Here is a 9,982-nt window from a genome sequence, read left to right as displayed (position 1 = left end):
TTTCCCTTTCCCTTTCCCTTTCCCTTTCCCTTTCCTCTTTCCCTTTCCATTTCCCTCTTTCCCTTTCCCCCTTCTCCCTTTAGCTTTCCCCCTTCCCCTTCTCCTTTCTCTCTCCCTCTCCCTCAGCTATTTTCAAGATAAAACCTATCCTTGCAAATTCATAACTGACAGGACTGACAACTAGAATATTTACTGAAAAAACAAGAATGCACAGCAAGACTTCATGATTCTCCCTCTCATATATATTTCTTTATAGGGTGCATTCTGCAATATTTGGTGCATGTGTCAGTGGAGATGAAAAGATACTTTTATGGGGAAACTGAAATCTATTTCCAATGACATTACTATAGTGCAAAATGGAATACTATGAATGACAGTCACTCAGATTTCCATAAAAGTGGCTCATCTATAAGTGAAATTCTGAAGTGATTTTTATTTCTAATGTCACCCTTGGAGGCTCTGCAATGTCATCCTCATTTTTTGTCAGAATAATTATCTTTAATTTTGGGGTTTGGTCTATCAGAGGTCTACAAATTCATTTCATCTGTTAACACTACTCGTCTGTCAAAAAGAGGCAAGAAGAAATTATTTCTGTTTCACTTCTATACTGTGTCGACATTCTTTAATGGTTAAAATGTTTTCAGTAGGGGAAGAAAAGAGAAATGATCTTTTATTAGTCTTTCTGAGTGAACACAACAGCCTTTGCCTGCATAGGGTGGTAGGCCAGTGGAACCTTGTGTGGCACAAAGACCTGAATACCTTCCAGTCAAAAAGGAGCAGTTTCGCTAGTGAGAGCACAGTAGTCTTGTAAGTCTGAGGTCTTTGCATGTGGAAGCTGGATTTAGGGAGTTTTCTTTAACAGTAAGTTATGCAGAGTTTCAAAATGGAACCAACGAAGTCAAATCAATTTTCCAAGTCCATTTCAGGCTTTCTTTTTTATTATTTTTTTCTCTTTGGACATAAAACACTTCAAATAAAAGTTCTATTAATAAAGCTCTAACCACAGATTAAATATTTCTGCTGACATTATTTGACTGATAATATCAATTTCAAAGTTCAAATTTTAATAAGGTATTACAAAGCATAGGAAGAAACAAGCTAATCAAGCCAAGTTTCATATTTCCCCTCTTTGTATAAAATGATAAGTGAATTTAAAGCTATGCTTTGTCTCTTTAATATCTGCTAAATATGGATGAATTACTGAATATATATTTATTCTTAGCCTCATTTGAAGGCAAATATTTACAAGGCTTTTCTCTTGTAATCTGATTTTAATATCTCAACTGAAAATGATTCATAACATGTGGCTTCAAATACCCTGTAGTTAAAGAGGCCAAAAATTAATTAGCTGATTCTAGCAAGGGTTTCTTGGAACTGACCTTGAAAGAAAAAAAATAAAGCAGTACTGTTTATCAGATCATTGTACATTGTTGTTGCTTTGTGCGAAGAATTTCAGGAGTAAATAACAGAGACTGGCAATAACTCGTGTCTGATCCTTGGTGCTGATGTACATGTACATCCTTTGGTTTTCTGTGGCTCTTCTAGTAGGGCTTCAGGGACCAAGTATCTTCTGTCCTTTTGGCATGGAAATTGTTCAGACAGGCATCGGCATGTGAAGTGGGTTAGCGACTGTTATGCAAGCAATGGGAAGAACCTCCCTTTAATCCCTTGTCCAGATTAAAATGCAGTGAGTGCGGAAATACTCGCAGGTCCTTTTTTTTGCATCTTATAAATACACTCAGGAAGCCATCTGGGAACAGAAATACTCCCTAAGTACCGCTGACCTGAAACGCAAGTGTCTTTGTGAAGTCAGTTTCTCTCCTTCCTTTGAAAGACAATCTTGCTGATGCTGGCTGCTAAAAATAAGGACGCAAAATCTTTTCCAGCATCTGGACTTTTCTGTGCTTTAATCTGTTCATTTCCTTATGTATTGTTATATAGGTATTTATGTGCACGCTCTGATTAATGTACAAATATATATTTTACTCTGTAGGATTAGAGTCAAGTGGGCCTGATTCTCCATTTCCTTGCATCTTGCATCATTAGCTATAAGTGTAGGTACAACCCTTCTAAGAACTGCCATTTTATAAGGAGCTTTAGGGAATTAGATTAACTCTTGCTTTGACACTACAAATAGTATCCATCTATTGTAAGCTGAAAACAATTTTTTTCTCTGCCATCCTTTCTCTGCCATTTTTTCTTTTGGCTACATGCTTTTCTAGAAACCTGAGCTGTGGGTTATCTTCTGTACCATTAAAGCAGCTGTTTCCAAAGGGTGCCATGTGGTCTAAAAACTTCCTTGGGGCAAGAGTATTCCTGTAAATGTGTAGAGGTATGTGTGTGGGTATTAGAGAGGTATTTACACTGTCTAATTGCCAGCCATAAAGATGCAAATAAGATGTTTAACAGCCCTTCCACAAAACACCTCAGAAACCTCTTCTTCAGTTCCCATTGTGTGTGGAGGTCTCCAGATTAGGAGGGTACACTGTCCTTCTTTGTATATTTTGCATGTGTTTGTTCTGGACAATGGTTCATTCAGCTTTGCAGTAAATCACAAATTTGCTTTGCTTATGTCCATTCTCCTCCCCTCCTGTGCAACTGGATATGGTGTTAGGTGTGGTGTCCTTGGTTGCTACAGCCATATTATCTCAATAATGTTGTGTCAATGGCAAATTCTGTGATAGTAGGTGCTCTCATATAATACCATGTTAGGGTTTAAATATGTATATTCTGTGTATTTCTGATACTCCCACTTGCATATTAGGTTGGCACTAATAATCCTTAGAAGAGTCAAATGGTATAAAATATTTGACATCCGTTCTCCCGCAGTGATGAGCCTTGGTTTTCCATGAAAAAGGGTCTTCATGATAATTCTGAGTATGGCAGAAATCTGGTACCAGAATATTGATTCAGCTATAATTTCATAAACGCAGACCAGGTCAGGAAACCTTTCAGGATTTCAGATTTCACAGAAAGGGAAATGGAAAAAGATTTGTATAATTAACCAAACAGGGGAGTAGCCTCAGCTCCAGGGTTTGGGTTTTCTCAGTAACTTTGTGTCTGTTCTGGTTTTGATAACATTAAATAATTTTTAAAAAGCTGGTGGAATTTACTGAATATGAAGAGTAAAGCACAAGAATTACATATGCACACATGTACTCTGTGGGATCTCTTTTTTCCCACATGGGTGTGTATGTGCACACTTGTCTGTTGTGTGTCTCAAACAGTCCTGAATGCCCCATCTGTGGGCTGGGAAGAGGATGTGCCGAGGGTGCAACGATACTGATGAAGTTGAGGTGATGATGCACACTCCTGATACCTGTCCCACTGTGTCATGCATCCTTTATGTTTTCTACTATAAAAACCTTGATTTTTCCATGAGCAGCCTTTCATACGAGGCTTGAAAGTTTAGGTGTGTTTGTGGGACTTTGTCAGTTTGCCGTTGTCCAGTATTGCACTGCTATTCCCTGAATTAATGCATTTAACAGAAGTTCTCCTGACAACGATGGAAAAAGTCAACTTGCTGGTGCCCCTGATTTATTGAAGGTTTTATATTTCAAGGAACATGAGGGATTGTAAACCCACACTTAGCACTTTGGATCAAGTTGCGTCTAACAGGAGTAATTGCATTTTTATCAATGAATAGATTTACTTTAGATATTTTTTCCTGCTTCCACAAAGTTATCTTTTTCTTGTTTAATTGGTAACTTTTCACCTTCTCTTAATCCAAAAAATTTCTGGAAATGCAAGATACATTTTGCTTGAGAATGAAGTTGAGGCACAGTTTTAGGCACTCTCATACAGCTAGTTAAAGGTGATACAGTTTGCTGTTTAAAAGCTTCTTCTGTATTCAGCTCTATATCTTGCATTTTATCAGTGTGATGTGATCTAACAGCCACAGGAAAGACAGAATATCGTGAGTAACTAGCAACTGCTACAGGGCAATAAGATTTGGCATAATCCTACTTGTAAACACTGATCTCAAGCTGAGGAAATATGGATAGAAGAAAATAAAATAAATACAAAATTATTTGTGTCTTGCTTTTTTTGTAAAAATATCAGACATTTCTTGAGAAGTCTGGATTCCTGATTTTTCATTTCTGTTGCTTTTATGAAAACAAAGGAGGAAATGTTTTGAGTGCTCCTTTCTGTGTACATGCTATAGTCTCCTCATTATAGTAGCCACATCCCTCCCCTCTCATAATAGCTCTTTTGCTGTCATCCGTAGTGCCACTGCTTATTTCCTCCCTCTTCATTATCCTGTGTAGTGGACTTATAAAGATCCCTTCTTTACCATGCAGCTAGATTACCTAGCCAGGGCTTGCAATAAAAAGCAGGTGTTATGGGAATACCAGAGAGTTTGCTGTGATCTTTGACCGGTGTTTTGCTGGTGTTTGCTGCTGTATAGTTCTTTTTCAATAACACACCTCTGTCTACTACCATTATCACCATCATAAAAAAAAAAAAAAAAAAAAAATTAATTGAAATGGTTTGAAAATCAAGTTTAGAAGCTAAGGATATAGACACTGGATGGTTAAGGTGTTTTGACAAACACAGCTCCAGGGAGTTAGCTAAATACACTACTGAATTACCGAATCAGTCCAAAGAACTTGTATAAAGTCTGCTGGTTTATGGTTTCTTGAATGCTCCTAGTCATCAGGTATTAGCAAGTTACGCTACAGAGTTTACAGCACAGCATATACACTCCATGGCCTGTTATAGCCATAATCCATATTTTAATGCTTTATGTCAGGCATCCCTGCTGCCCTCTAACCATTCTTTAATAATAAGACAAAAGTGATATTTTAGGGTAACAGTTAATAAATAACGTGACTTATCCAATCACACCTTTCACTAAAATATTATTATCTTTTGACAGGTTCATTACTGTAGAGACATTGGGGACTGATGAAACATTGTCTAATTCTACCACTAGTACATTTTCTGTAGTTGTCTTTCTTTTAATTTAATTGTCCTACTCTGAAAGCATACTGTCCATTGCAATTATCGAATGAGCATTTAATCTAGCATAACTAAGGCATTTTAATCTTTTCTTATGGAAAAACGATTAAATGGCCATAACATTGCTCTGATGTGCACTCATCTACTCCTGACTTAGAGAATTGGTTTCTTCCTTTCTGATAACCAAAGCTCAAGTAAGATTTTAGCTTTGGTGCTGTGCATTGGTTGCCTGAGCAAGAAGAGGACTGCTATTTATTTAATGATATTGCAGAGTCAGCAAAACAATTTGTGGCTATCAGTTGCTTCTGGTATGATTGTTTCTGGGCAAATTCTGCATATACCAGTGCCTTTTGCTGGGTAACATTTTTTAAAAATTATTTTTTAAATTGGAGATGTATGAATAGTACAAACCCAAAATATAACAGATTGAAACAAAACAAAAGCTAAAGAAGTATGCCAAAAACACCTCCTGCATACTGATGTGATCACATTTCAAGAAATCAATTTCTTGCAGTCTGGAGTGTCCTTTTTGTCTGACATTACATGTACATATCTAATGGGAAGTGAATTTGAAATACCCAAACATATATGTAGAAAATAAAATATTAGTTTTCAAGTTTGCCTGAAAAATTTGGCTAGAAGCAGAGCCCATCCTTACCAAAAAGGAGACTGAATAAGAAACTCAGATTAACCATCCCAGAACAAAACAGCAGCTCTTAACCCTTTTTCTTACTGAGATCTGGCTGCTATCTCTCTAGGAGAGCAGTTCCTGTTGACAACATAGAAAGGGGCAGTAAGTTCATTGGTCTTTCAGAACATGCTGCAGTCTCCAAATTCCCCCGGAGAGAGTGTATCAGATATCCACAGTGCTCTGCTTCAGATAATTTCATAGACTTTAAAAGAGATTTTCATAATGGCTGGATTGTGAAAAAGAAAGCTAAATTTATCAGATAGATTTATTGCTCACGTCAGTCCCCCAGATAGCTGTTTTTTAATGGATCATTATGTTGCTCTTAAATAACTAAATCTGTACACATTATAATAAAGGATGATATGGAGTTCCTAAGCTTCTACCCACATAATAAACAAAAACTTAGGTAATGAGTCACTGTCATTGTACAGAACCATGTGTCATACTTCTAAATTGAAGGAGAAAGTGCTTGTATGTATGTATACCCTGTAACATGATTTAGCACATACTAAAAGTATGACTTGACCAGGTTGACATTCAGGCTGTCACCATTCAATAGCTTTTCATCCCGAGCAAGAATTAAAAATGTCTTAGTCCACTTCCATGGGAAAATACAACTGTCTAAAAAAAAAGTCGAATATTTAGGCTTTTTGCCCAGTTAATGTAAATTTTGATTTGGAAATGTCAGTACAGGGCCTCATAAACTCCCACATCCATGGGAACTGGGTACCTTATGGGCCTAGGGTCTTCTAAAGATCCCTTGTCTAACTGCCCTTCTGTCTGCCTCACCATCTTCATACCACTCATGAAGCTGAACTGTTGCACTGAGAGCCTCTGGCTTTAATGAAACATGGTGTGTGTCTGCAATGAGGAAATGGTCAAAGTGATACAAATAACTGGTCTAGAAGGAAACCAGCTGTCCATTTAGTGAACACCACCATTGCAGCTGACTCGGACACCAGAGCATCGCTAGAGATAATGATGTTCCAAAATCCATTAGAGATACTAATGGCCAAATTGCATCAGCTCCTACCTTCCAGAAATGCCTTTTAATTTCTCCCCTAAGTTCTTATGGTTTTGTAAGACAACTATCTTTCTTTTTTTTCTTTTTTTTTTTTTTTCTAAGATTCTTCCTGAGCTCATTTCATACCATGCTAGGCAGAAAAAAGGACTCAATTTCTGTTTGCCATTGAAGGATTAATCTAATGTTTCTCTTCCCAGACAATTATTGAACTGTTGGTCCTGAACACAGTAGCTTTCTGTGAGGGCAGCTGCATGGCAAAACTGGCTAAAATTTAGCTTTAGCAGAAGCTGTAGTAAAACTTCATTTAAAGGTAAATAATCATGGACATCTTCCATGCTGATGGCATAAATTGTGGAAGACTCCTCTATTCCTACTAGCAATGAATGGAAAAGACTACTTTTGTTCAGTTTTTAGTCTGCTCAGTCATTAGGGGTTTGCAAGTTCAATTCAGACTTAAAGATTATAGTGCCTGCATGCTACTGGAAAAAGATCAAAGCAAGAAAAGGAACAAACACCTAAGTCATGTCATAGAGGAGGGACACTTTGCAGGCTTGAACATCTACTACGGTATTAGTTCATACTTTTGATCTTTTAAAGAAAAGGATAGATTACCTTTAAAAATATCAGGGAAAACATAAATTAACTGAGTTCTTAAAATCTAAAATATGCATATTATGAAATATGCAATAATTGCCCATATCTTTGCTCTTACTGATACTCACAGAGAATGCATCTGCTTTTAGATCAATGTTACAGGATTGAACAGGATAAGGTCTCTCTTTCTGAGTTATATAAGGACACTTCGGGAATGGGAAGACTTTTGCTAAAACAAGAGCAGGCTCTTTCTGTCCCTTCAGCTGTGGCAAGGTGAATCTCCGAGGTGTCTTCTTTCTTAACATGGAATAACCACTTTTTGGAATATGTGACTGGGAAAAGTGTTATATTGTTGGGTCATGTAGCTGGGGAACATGTCCAACAGAGGTCACACCTCCTCATGGTCCCGCTGGATGGCCTTCAGGGTAGCTAAGTTGGCCTCTGGCCCAGTGTGATTGAGTTTTAGTTATTTCCTCCCTATCAAGTGGCTTCATTAATAATTAATAGAATTTAAACAGGTGTAACTAGGTTTTGGCATCAACTATTAGTGGCTTGCCCAGTGCCCATGCCCATGGGTAAAGTTGGTCTCGGTCCGACAGCATTTAAGGGTGGTGTTGTCTGGCTTATGTGGACCTTTATAACTGGGTTGGGAAAATGGGTCGACTGATGCAGATGACTTTTACACACAACATAATATTGACTAGCGTGAGATTGTGGTCATCAGTACTATCAAAGACCAAGAGAAACTGGTGGAAGTAGGGATAAATTTAAGAGGGTTGGAGTTTATTAACTTGGAGTTTGTTGGTTTGGAATAGTGTCATCCTTCCACCTGGACTGAGTGTTTAGTCATGTTGCCAGAGGTGTAGGAGGAACCTCATGGACACTACCATCAGCCCATGTGTGTGGGAGGTTGAGATCCCACCCCCAGGGACCATGGATCAGTGTAGGGATACAGGACTTGGTATCATAAAGTGACATTTACTCTATTAAAAGGACATCAATTACTGGTTTTGACACAGGTGGATGGGCCACCTTTACTTAACTCAGAAAAGAAACAAGTATCATTTTATATATGTTTGATATGTTTGATAAATAGGCACTGGAGGGCAGCACTGCTTGCTTCATTCTTCCCGAAAATGTGGCAGAGAACCAGCTCCTCTGCCTTGCAATGTGGTGGAGATCATTTCCCCATATTTTTTCTGTCCTAACTCTCCAGGTTATCAGTGGTCTTGATCTTTCTTTCATTCCTGTGATCAAGAGAAACATGAAGGATCACTCATATTTTCTAATTGCAATGTGAGCAGGACATTGGTGGGAAAATGCTAAAAGGCGGCTGGCACTCATCCCTAGAGTTCTCTACTGTTTCTCCTTTCAGTTAGGAAGCCATTTCAAAGGGGGGTTGATCTGAGTCATTCTCTCCTTCTGTACAAAGCTAGCCAAAGATTTGGTACATCAGTATTTCTTTTTCAGCTCAGGAGTGTGCTGTTGAAGCAAGTTTGCCCCTGGGTCTTCTTACCAGTTTGGTTCACATCATGAGGTAGTCCTAGGGGGTGTAAAACAATCCTTTTGGTTGAAACTAAACCAGGAAACACATTCCAGGAATGCACCCAGTGTGTCATATGTGATAATGGGTGTTAAAACCACAGGCCCAGTTTAACGTTCTCTCATGACCACAGGGTTTCATCAACCCTTCTTGAATCAAATCCAAATAAGGGAAGCAATTTTCTTATGTCATAGCTAGGTTAATGACAAAGTGAGGACTTCACATTTTCTCTCTTTGCCACAGGTGAAATCACAGTCCTTAACAAAGCTCTTTATCTTTTGTGTTATGTGCTTTGCCATTCCCCATTTATTTGCTCATTTTCACTACTTCTTCCTGTGTCCTGTTCCATGCCTGATTTGAAACCTCTGGTCCTCTACAAAACTTAGCTCTGTCTACTTCCCTCTCCCACTTTCACATTTTCCCTAAGTCACCTCCTGCACTAAAATAAAGCTTTTTTTTTTTTTTCTTTCAAATCACAAAGCATGCTTTATGTTTATTTGGAGATGAGTGGAAATAATGTTCAACTTAAATAGTATTTATTTTCTAAATATGCTGATTCATTCAAACTCAAACTTCTCAAAATCCCGATAAATTATCACTCTGTTCTGACCTTCTCTGTATAAAATTCCTATTTCCAGCTCAAAATAACTGATTGCTTTGTAAGCTAGACTAATTATACTATGAACTTTTGTAAAAGTCTGAAACGTAAAGGAAATACTTTAACTACTTTGGTACAATTTTTTCCCCCTGATTCTTAATGTGGGAAAAATTTCAAAATGCTGACATTTGTCCCAGCTTGAGGATGAAAAAAATAGAAATCTAGAAATATTTTGCTTAGCAATAAAGCCATATGGTTAAGAGGAGAAAAATGCACATATGGCAACAAGATCATCTCCTGTAATTCAACCCATTAGTGCAAGAAATTTGTTCAGACAGGTATGGAGTTTGATTCTCATTTATGTTACTGCCACCTCATTCTTATCTGGCTATAAAAAAGGCCCTGAAATGCTAATGGTAAATATAGCATACGCTCCCTCTAAAAAGTGTCAAAATTGTCTTGCTTCCTCACACCAAATTAGGCTAGTGTGTATATGTGATGTATTTGGTCAAAAGTTGACTTTTAAAAAAAATTATTTTCCTTGGTCTGAAATTAAACAACTGTAAAAAA

The sequence above is a fragment of the Athene cunicularia genome (genome assembly GCF_003259725.1).
Source record: "Athene cunicularia isolate RWA chromosome 1 unlocalized genomic scaffold, athCun1 chr1_part1, whole genome shotgun sequence".
NCBI classification, from domain to species: domain Eukaryota; kingdom Metazoa; phylum Chordata; class Aves; order Strigiformes; family Strigidae; genus Athene; species Athene cunicularia.
The sequence above is the reverse complement of the archived record's forward strand: the minus strand, read 5'-3'. Positions refer to the sequence as shown.